Source organism: Triticum aestivum, chromosome 1D (genome assembly GCF_018294505.1).
Source record: "Triticum aestivum cultivar Chinese Spring chromosome 1D, IWGSC CS RefSeq v2.1, whole genome shotgun sequence".
Taxonomy (NCBI): domain Eukaryota; kingdom Viridiplantae; phylum Streptophyta; class Magnoliopsida; order Poales; family Poaceae; genus Triticum; species Triticum aestivum.
In genome coordinates, this window is record NC_057796.1 from 124057796 (window position 1) to 124069605 (window position 11810).

Genomic DNA, 11810 nt, shown 5'->3' on the forward strand with positions numbered 1-11810 from the left:
CGCGGTGACACACCCTCTGCCCCCACGTCTCATTATCTTCTCACACCCACACATACCAACACAAACACCACACACACAGAAAATTCTCCTGGTGCCTCTATTCCCTCCCCCCTTGCATATACACACTCAAGGGAATGGAATCTCTTGTCGTGACGTCATATTCGTCTCTCTCTCTCTAGACCGCTCTCATTTCTCGTGCTATCTCTCCCACGCCCCCCCCCTGTCGGCCCCTCTATCCATGCCTCTCTCGAATACGTAATACACACACATACCTCTCTAGGCCCCGCCAAATGCATCAACTACACATTCACACATGTTACATCACGTACCCCATTGATCTAAAAAGCCCTCTCTTCACGTTTATTTTACATACAACATTCCTTTTGAATAAAGTGTGGCCAAAAAATTATTTTAGAGTTTCTACATATATACAACATTATAAAGTTATATGGAGGAGTATGAACGCTAATTTGCATTGCATGGTGCCCACAATGATATTTATTCCGCACTATGAATTTGTATATTTTTATACTATATACAAAGTTAGTCATAATAAAGAGAAACGAAGAGCATCTCTCTCTCCATCGCATACCCCCCTGTACGCCCCTTTCACGTATGCACACAAAACTATCTCCAGGTCCTCTAAAAGTAAGGCCCCAGAAAATTCACGCATGTTTCATCTTTCTCTCGCGATGTATGCAATGACGATCATTGTATTTGAAGCGAAAGCACGATACGTACATTGGACTTCAGAATCCACTCATTACGGTCACCATTTACGTTTAGTCGTTATTATACAGTCACAGGCTCACCGTACAACTCTGTATTTGCTCATGACATGACTAGTTGACCAGTTAAACGCTCCACGTGGCACCTCTAGTGTTGCATCACATTATCTCACTACCATCGTGCCCACCTGTCGACTTGTATCTACTCTACATCTACACTCTTATAAAATACATAAAATACACTCTTATAAAAAACAGAGTTGGTGATGATGGTGTGCCTGCCATCCTGCAATATAGGCCATCCGATTTATATCTGATGGATAGGAAAGAAACTATGGCAATTTTGCAAAAAGGTGCCCACACACGTCTCCACATTTGCAAATAAGGCCTTCCCTCGTTCATCCTTTTCTCTCACAAGATAAACAAGTCATACAAATGCATCTTGATGTTACGTGCAACGCACGGGCATCTTGCTAGTAAGAATGAAAACAAACAACAACAAAATATTTGGACGGTGGTCCGAAGTCATGACCGCGGGCACAGCGGACAAGGTGGCCTTGTATTGGTATGCTGAGCCGTCTGTTTTAACACACATGAGCTGGTGTGGTGATTATACACACACGCACACATGCACACGAACTGCATCCACGCAACACTCACACAAACACATGCACCCACGCACGCACGCAGCACTCACACGTACACACGCAGCCACGCACGCAACACTCACATGCACGCACGCAACACTCACACGCACACACGCACGCATGCATGCACACACCAGTACACCACACGACCAAAAGACACTCTCACGCTCAAGTGCTCAACCTACACGTGCATGCGCACACATCAGGCCCTGACAGACACATACACAACGAGGTAATTCCCGCGCACGGGTTGGAGCCTTGTCGCGCCTGCGTAAATTTGTGTTTATCTGACCTTTTGCCTATGTGAACTGACAGGTGGGATCCACAAGGAACGTGGTCAATTTAACTAGTCAACATGGCGCCACGCAGACTATTTGGCCGGTCAACAGAGTGCAATCCGATGCTGAACTGTGAGCAAGTGACCGTATAATCACCGCAAAACGTATATAGTGACCGTAATCAGCTTATTCTGATGTTCGGTGACCGTATTACGCTTTTCTCTCTGTAGGCCCTCCAAAACTACATCTCTACACGTTCTCGCATGTTACATCTAACAACTATGCAATACAGCACTACTACTACACTCTAACACAATAAATCATATGTGTTTTTAGTTTTACTAGATATCATATTGTTACTTATAATTATTCAGTTTGCATACATTAAAATTGCCTTTGAAATGTATGGCCAGTATCATCTACCGCGCGGGAAAAATCCCGCCCTTTCCTGTTTAATCGGGTTTGTATCGATGGATCGTGCGAAATAGCAAAACTATAGTACTATACAGTACTACAAGTGATAGTTCACTAGGCCGTCGTGTCGTCTACTCCTCCATCGTAAGAGTGGAGCGCTCGCTTTCATAAATCTTCTAGTCCCTTTCGCCGACATGTGGGACATCAAGCTGCCGGGTCCACGTGCCATACCGGAATACAGTGTAGAGCAGCCAGGGTGAAGCACCCCAGTCATGGCGCCAGCGTAGTAATGAGCAATGAGGCGTCAAATCACAAAGCTGCACCTTTCCCGCAGTTAAGTTGGAGGGACGAAGCAACCATCATTTCACTCGTTGCTGAATCCGCTTCTCCCTCATCTTCTTCAACTTAACCACGTGTTGCTTCTGCCGTTGTTCTGCCTCATGTGGGACGCGGATCGGCTTGGTAAAGCACTGGCACGTGGGACCGCATGTTAGCAAACCGCCAGGACAACGTCCTCCGAAAATAAGAAGCCTAATCCTAGACTTACAAAGGGCTACGTAGCTGCTACGTATACTTTCCATCTAATCTATATATGCCCCCCTGATTTTCAGGTGGGGTGGGCCTAATCCTCTCCTTTAATCCAATCAAATAGTCCCACATCACATCAGTTCATAACTTTACGTAAACCATTATGTGGATGTAGCATTGCTCAAATAAGAAACCTCCCCCGCCATCCGCGCGGCAAAATCACCTCCTTTTTACTAATCTTGATTCTATAATTTTTTAGATCAATATAATTGAGATTTGTATAGATAGCACACAGGAGCAAAACCAAGTGGTACGGTTAAGGGCATCCACAATGTGTAGCCAAATGTGAAAATAGCTTTTGGCGTCGTGGGAACCATTGTGGACGGTGTTGCCAAAGCCAAAAAGATGGAACCAAAGCCCCCTGATTGATTGATTGAAGGAATAGAAAAATGCAACGTCTCTCCTCTTTCTCCCATGCTTGGACGCATGTAGTACAGTATAGAGCACAGAGTCTACTCCCCTGTCCCTTCTATCACAATTCACAAAGCAGTGAGGCGTCAAATCACAAAAGCACGGACGAAGCAACCATCATTTCGCTCTTCGCTGACTCCGCTTCTCCATCGTCTTCTTCGAGAAACCATCTCACCGCACTAGTACTCCTAGTAGTACTAGTAAAGGACTTCCTAGATGCAAATAAGGCGGTTGTCTTGGCTTGCAGGCGGCACTTGCGAACAACTTACCGTGGTCTCCCTCAATGGTGTTCTCCGTCGAACGCACTTGGCCAAACCACCAAAAAAAGATATCGTCGACGTCACCGCAATGGGGAAGGAAGTCAAATATAGTTACTACCTCCATTTTTTTGTACACAAGGCCAGTATATCAAAATTACAATTTGCAAAGGGCCACTAACACTAATCGAGGCAAAATTGATGGGGTTAGCAACCAAGGACATTAATATCCCCTGCATGCATGCGGAAGTGAGAAGGTTGGTTTGCATGGCGCTGCATTAATCAAGCGATGAGGAGTGAGATGGTTAGCTCTTTGGTCTTTGGAGAAAAAAATATGCATTAATTGACACATGAAATAAGGATTTGTATCGATTAAATCCCGCGAAGGAAAACCCCGCCTTTCTTTTTTAACACTAGTACTCCTAGTACGTACGTACCTATCCTGTTTGGGTCTAGGCCTTGCATTGCCAAACTTCACCACACATTTTTGCCAAGCTTGCCTAAAGTTTTCAAAATGAGAAGGAGGTACACTTGCGCACGGCTGTCGCGGTCGCACCGCACCCTCACAAGGTGGCTCCTGCACGCCGCGGTCGCACCGCACCCTCACACAGTCGCTCCTGCACGCCGCAAACCCAACCAAGGGAACGCACCCTCACTGACATGTGCTGTCGCATGTGAACAAACCAAACTCAGCCATCCTATCGCTGACACATAATTTTCGTTCATAGAATATGTTTATCCAACCGCATGTTGGGGAGCATCCGTACAGCCCGTGCGGTGGTCTGTTGGGGAAGAAGAAGAGGTGAGGAAGAAGGAAAGAAGGGTTAGGAGACGTAGGATATTCATCCAACCGCCTGAAATGGTAGACTGACCCAAGTCAGGCGACTTGCATAACAAATATATGTTTTTACACAGCAAAAGATCCATAAAAACAACAACATAAAGAAAAACTATCACTGCTCGCGGAAAGAGACGGCCTCGTCGTCTTTGGCTGCCGGCGCGAACCAGCCGTCGCTGCCGACGTGTGTCTCCGCACCGTGGTTGTCCTCGGCCTCCAGCTACTCGTTCAAGCGGAGCGTGCGGGCGCTCTGCATGGACGAGAGCACAGCCCGGTTCAAGTCGAGGACGTCCGGTTCCGCCTGCAGGAGGGCCTCGATGGCAGCGGCATCCGCGCGCTCCGCGTCGAGTCGAGCCTCCGCCGCCCGGTTCAAGTCCAGGACGTCCGGTTCTGCCTGCAGGAGGGCGTCAATGAGAGTGGCATCCGCGCGCTCTGCGTCGAGTCGAGCCTCTGCCGCCCGGTTCAAGTCCAGGACATCCGGTTCCGCCTGCAGGAGGGCCTCGATGGCAGCGGCATCCGCGCGCTCCGCCTCAAGTTGAGCCTCCGCCGCCCGGTTCACATCCACGACATCTGGTTCCGCCTGCAGGAGAGCCTCGATGGCAGCGGCATGTGCACGCTCCGCGTCGAGTTGAGCCTCTGCCTCCCGGTCCTCCTTTAGTATCGCCATGTTGAACCGCTGGTCCGCCTGCATCATGGGGGACTCGGACGCCGGCACGAAGTCGACGTCCATCATCTCATACCCATCGGGGGCCTTCTGCGCCGCGACCTCCACCATGAACATTGGATCGGCTTCCTCCTCCTCGTAGCTTGGCTCCAGAGAACTCGGGGATTGGCCCGCCGCAAAGCGAGCTTGGGAACGGAGGCCTGTGGCGCCGACCGCCGCCGCGATTTCTGCGCGGCGCTCCGGCGTCAGCATCTTGTAGTAAGTGATCTTGCGGCGCACCCTGGCTTTCCGGCGAACTAGGGGACGCTTGATGCGGGCTAGGGGATCGAAAGGTGGGGGAATGGGCTGGAGATTTGGTGTGGTTTTAGGGCAGTGGCTGGCGTAGGCCGAGCAGCGAAGGTTCTGGTGTGAATAGTGGTTCCGGTGATGACTGATCAATCGGTTTTGACTGTACATCGCTCTTGTCGCGTTCACGTTGCAGCCCGGCACGCTGGACCCTCCATGTTGCTCACCGAATGGAACGCGCTTCGTCTTGCATTTTCGCTCGCTTGTGGGACCGCAGTTGAGAGCAAACCGACGTCCCTCCCCCTCCCCCGCCTGCGTAATGTTAGAGTAATAATATGTGACCAAATGTTAGAGTAATAATATGTGACATGCAACTTACACAAATGTTAGAGTAATAATATATGACATGCAACTTACACAAAGCATACAGGGTCTAATGCGTTTTTTGAGGCTAACTTTGACCAAATGTTAGAGTAATAATATATGACATGCAACTTACACAAAGCATACGGTCAAATTCGTATGTGAAAGGAGTTTCCAATGATATAATTTTCACATTATACATCTCATGTACTATTAATCTTGTCAATAGTCAAATTGGAAACCATCTCGAGTACAAATCTAGGAGTACGTACGAATCTAACAATATTGATTGGGCGTTGTTGAATGTTGATACCTTTTTGATCAAAGTAGAGATACTTTGACTACACATAAAACTTATATGTAAACTAGAAAGGATAGGGGGAGTATATTGTACGTTCAAAAAAGAAACGAACATTGAATACCCTTTATATATGATTTGCGGATGCTATGATCACCGGTTCAAAATTTTGAATCCGCCTTAGGTATCACGTGCCCCCACTTGTTCCCTCTCGATTTCATCTCGGGGTCCGGAGATCTATTGAAAGAGGACTAGGGTGGGTACATGCGAATGATACTTGGCAGAATGTTCAAATGAGGCATGCTGGAGGATGGACTCGACTGGAGGGCGACATGATCGATGGAGAAGAGGGTTGGAGAGGAATGAGAAATAAGCAAACGCCACATGATTATACTTGAATGGCTCAAATAAACAATAAGTTGTCTTGCTTGGCCTACATAGTGAAAGGCCTAATGCGCAACGCGGAGCACTGACGCTCGAATATGGCCGGGAAAACAGGGAAACCGACATGTGGGGCACACCCGTCGGGACGACGTAGCGCAGACTAGTCCAATGGAGGAGCTGGCCCACGGCATCCTCGCCACCGACAACCATTCATGTGGGTCGTTGGGGCCAACAATGGGGCACAGCTCCAGCACCGCCTCTGCACACGGCGACCGCGGTGAGCGACACGCTCATATCGTCGCTAGACACGGTCGGTTTCAGTGTGTCGAGGGTGGCGTTAGTGCTATGGCACGACCAACGGTATGTTTGGTTTGTGCCCAAGGTTGCCCCATCAAAGCATTGGGTAGCCAAAATTTTGGTTGAGGTATTGGTTGCCCATGATTTGGCCGACATTGGCAAGAAAAATGAACTAGAGTTGGCTAGAGTTCATTGGCATGCCAAAGAAATGGCAACCATCCGAACAAAGACCAATCTTTGGGTCATGACCAAAATTTTGGTTGAGGTATTGGTTGCCCATGATTTGGCCGACATTGGCAAGAAAAATGAACTAGAGTTGGCTAGAGTTCATTGGCATGCCAAAAAATGGGAACCATCCAAACAAAGACCAATCTTTGGGTCATGACCAAAATTTTGGTAAGGTTCACTTTGGCCACAATCCAAACACACCCCAACACCTGGCTCGTCGAGGATGCACGGGGCGCCGCGACGCGTCCGCGGAGTGGTGTAGCGCGGCCAACTGCATCCTCTGGACCTGAGACCATGCCAGGTCGTCTTGCTTTTTCAATGACATGCCGGGATCGCACGTGAGCAAAGGGCATCTCCAACGTTGCCACGACCGCAACTGACTACCCTGGCACACCAAAACCCTCGCGCCGTCGCGCGGTGCGTTCCCCGTTGGCGCCAGCTGCCCGCATTCATGCCGTCCGTTCGTATGTCGTCGTTAAGAGGCTCGGTGCCCGAGGAACCAACCCCGGCGACTTAATGAGTAAGGTGGCGTGACACCAAATGAACTCTAGCATCAAGGTGGCATGTCATGCAAGAAAATGGAGATATGCAGTGCGTAAGTGAGTCGTGCACTTCGATGGCACCTAGTACTACGCAATATTTTTTCTCCTTGATGGCACGTGAATAGTGCATGTACTCAATGACAGAGCACGTGATGGTAGCCATGGACATGGTCGGCCCTTTTTGAAGAGAGTACTAATAAATAACTTTGATGTGTCCCGTCAACTCGCAGAACGACGAGAAGCTTGCTTACTACGCCTTCTCCCTCGCCAACGCGTGCACGGTGGCTCGCAGCATGAGGAGAAACTTTTGCTTACAAGCGGTGGACGTGCAGCAGTTCATTTGGTGTCAGATTGCCAAAAGTATTACTGTAGTACCATAATTATTGTTCGACTTCCAGAAGAGGAGAAGAGCCAAGCGCAAGGTCACCTACTAACCTAGTACAGTACTACTATAGCCAAAGCTGGTCCACCTTTTGAGAGCATGGTTAATTAATATAGGCGGCTCTTGCAGCGGCACATCATTTAGAGCAAGTACTCTCTTCGTAGGAACAAAGGAAGTGAAACAAAAGTTGGAGTGGATGCTAGATTGCCAATTAAAACATGATTACATAGGAAAAAAAATCCTATAGCATTCTATCCTATGAATCAAACGACCAATGTAGGAAAATTATGAGGGGGGTCTCTCCGATAGTGTTCCTTGGCTCGCACCTAGCATCACGGTGGTCGAACTTGGAGTCATTTATCTGGTACACGTGGCATCTCAGATCTGGACACAAGGTGATGCGACCTCTCACTTCCTCCGCTATTTGAAGCAGCGCGCCGGTGGAGGGCTAGCATACTCCAATATTAGGTTGGGTCTATGTGATGTGGCAACTTCATATACTAACTGGATGCTGGCTATACTACTACGGTACTCACACTCCAAGAAGTGACTCGAAAACCATTCATAAATTGAGTCTATGACATGCATTCGCAACTTAAATGTACCATTCATTACATACAACAAGTCATCAACACACAACGACAACGAGAATACATGTTGGATTATAGATTATTTCCAACAAAATGGAGATATGCAATGGAGATTATTTCCAACGACGCGGGAAATCTAGCATCAAGGTGGTGTGTCATGCAAGAAAATGGAGATATGCAGTGCGTAAGTGAGTCATGCACTTCGATGGCACCTAGTACTACGCAATATTTGTTTCTCCTCGATGGCACGTGAATAGTGCACGTACTCAATGACAGAGCATGGGATGGTAGCCATGGACATGGTCGGCCCTTTTCGAAGAGAGTACTAATAAATAACTTTGATGTGTCCCGTCAACTCGCAGAATGACGAGAAGCTTGCTTACTACGCCTTCTCCCTCGCCAACGCATGCGCGGTGGCTCGCAGCACGAGGAGAAACTTTTGCTTACAAGCGGTGGACGTGCAGCAGTTCATTTGGTGTCAGATTGCCAGAAGTACTACTGTAGTACCATCATTATTGTTCGACTTCCGGAAGAGGAGAAGAGCCAAGCGCAAGGTCACCTACTAACCTAGTACAGTACTACTATAGCCAAAGCTGGTCCACCTTTTTAGAGCATGGTTAATAAATATAGGCGGCTCTTGCAGCGGCACATCATTTAGAGCAAGTACTCTCTTCGTAGGAACAAAGGAAGTGAAACAAAAGTTGGAGTGGATGCTAGATTGCCAATTAAAACATGATTACATAGAAAAAAATCCTATGGCATTCTATCCTATGAATCAAACGACCAATGTAGGAAAATTATGAGGGGGGTCTCTCCAACAGTGTTCTTGGGCTCGCACCTAGCATCACGGTGGTCGAACTTGGAGTCATTCATCTGGTACATGTGGCATCTCAGATCTGGACACAAGGTGACGCGACCTCTCACTTCCTCTGCCATTTGAAGCGGCGCGCCGGTGGAGGACTAGCATACTCCAATATTAGGTTGGGTCTATGTGATGTGGCAACTTCGTATACTAACCGGATGCTGGCTATACTACTACGGTACTCACACTCCAAGTAGTGACTCGAAAACCATTCATAAATTGAGTCTATGACATGCATTTGCAACTGAAATGTACCATTCATTAAATAAAACAAGTCATCAACACACAACGACAACGAGGATACATGTTGGATTATAGATTATTTCCAACAAAACATTCTAGCAAATACTAAAGTTTTCATCACACAACAAATAACAAGCAATGAAATGAACTTCAACTCAACCAATCCTCGGCGTTGGAAACGCTTGCTTTGAACCATAGGTGCTCTGGGAAGGGCCAGCTATTGTCAATATCGAGAGTAACGCAAGACTAATCATCCAGGCTGAAGCGGCATATATCAGGACCAAGGTAGGGAACCACCGAAATGTCTGAGGTATAGATATAGTTGCTTCTCATAAACGGTAGTAACGTTGTGTCAACAGCAGCTGGATCGCCTTTCACCATCATTGGATAGTTTGGTTCAAGGAAGAGCGAGTTTGCTCCAAGACTATCAATATTGAACCAGGGAGAAGGTGTTGGCGCTAGCACACTAGTATCTGTCATGAATACCATGCAACGGTGTTGGAATAGGTCGGGAGAGGGTGACCATGGGAGACAACACCTGCTTCCTCAGTAGTAACAGTCTGAGTGCACTGTATACAGACAAGAAGAGGTGATCCATCAGAATTAGTTGCCAGGCGCCACTGAGTATATAAGTTCCGCTCCTCCTCATGCTTGTGATCATCACCATCGTCATCTCCCCCTTGCTTCTAAATTTTTTCAAGTATAGGTGGTGGAATGTTCACAGGACGTTGGAAACACAAGAAGAAGGTTAATTAGTAAAGTGAAACTTGCTAACCCGCATGCATGTGGATGAAACAATTATAATTACGGTGGAAGACAAACGTACCGAAACTACGAGGATCCCATGCAAAAACAGTCCACGAGTGGTGGCAGCAAACACAAGATCCTCGTATTCAATTGCATCACAGTACACATCTGTGTATAGAAACTGATTTTTGAGCAATATCCATCCAGTCGAACCACGAAGGATGGCAACAAGCTTGTCGAAGATAGCAACAACTTGATAGTTCTTGTAATTCCAAGAGCGGTTGGGAACTCGAAAAATTGCTATCTTCAGTAGACGACAGTCACCATGATCGTATTTGAACGTACGTAGATCATCTGTGTGCTCAACCTCAGGGCACTCGGAGATTTTTGGAAGTGGAATCCGCTGACGAGTGTACACATTCACAAGTTCCCACTTGCAATTGTACCCAATATAAACAACCCAATCTCCATTTGCGCCAGCCCAGGACTTACCCTTAAGCGATGGCATCTTGACATCACACGTATCATTATCAAGCGGCATCAACTTGCACAAGGCGAGGCCTCCGTCGTCCGCGCCCATGCGAACAGGCTTATAGCGAAGAAGATAAGGGAGATCAAACCGCTCCTGGACCCTTGGGTTCCTTGTAATGATGTTATTAGTTGAGTCGAGAATGGTCTTGAACGAACCTGCCATGCTAGCCGAGGTGATGACGTCGCACCGATCAATGAGTTCCCCCACCACGTCATCTTTCAGATCGGGGCAAGAATAATGGGGTCGTTTCCGGCTTGTTCCCTCCATGGAGAAGACGATCGAACAATGGCAGAAGGAAGGGTGAAGGCAAATGGAGGAGGGAGGAAGAGCGTGCGACAGCAGTTCCAAATCGAGAGGGAAAGGCGAAGAGTCGGTGGACGGTTGCCAGTTTGCCACGGTACACGAAGAGGCGCCCCGGCCTACACGTCCTTTCGGAAATTGTACAAAAGGACTCGCCGTCGTCTCACTGACATGTTGGAACGGGACCACATGTCAACGAAACATCGTGTGTAATTTCTCGTGCAAAATGCGATCTGGCCGCGTTGGCCCGAGGTGCCGCATTATTTCTCGACTTTATTTTTTAATGGCGTGCCGTTCAGTTTTGAAGCACGACTAACTGGTACTGTTTGCAGAGAAAATATAAACTACTCTACCACTACTCCACCTCTAGTACTAGTAGTATAAAAAAGATATATAGGCTGGAGCTTCAGAGCTTTCTTGCTAAGGGCTGCCCACTTGCTTCTCACACTATCACCCTCTCTCCAGATCTAAAAAAGACGGCCTCTCTCTCCCTCCTCACCGGTGGTCACAGATCCGCCGGGGAAGAAAAGGACGTGCAGTGTTGACGCACTCGTCGTCGGCGAGCGAGGTCACGCACTGACGACAAGGCCGTCCTCTCAGACCTAGCGCCCGCGCGGGATGGCCTCCGTCCCCAAGCTCGCTGTCGTAGTGCGTGTGGAGGACGATGACCACGAGCGAAGCCACTTCCCGCCGACCCTCAGGTATGCTACCTCTTTTCGAACCATACCCTTGTTCTATTGCCCCATCTGCCATGTCGCTGCATGTGGATCTTTTTCCACTCCACCATCTTCCCAATTTGCTATCCTCTGCTCTGCTGGTCACGCAGACGAAAACCTTAATTTGCACTATTAAAGGAAACCCTACTTCATGCAGACTAATCCATGTCTGGGTTGAATAAGGAAAGGAAGGGAGACTGTACTGTCCAAGAGAGT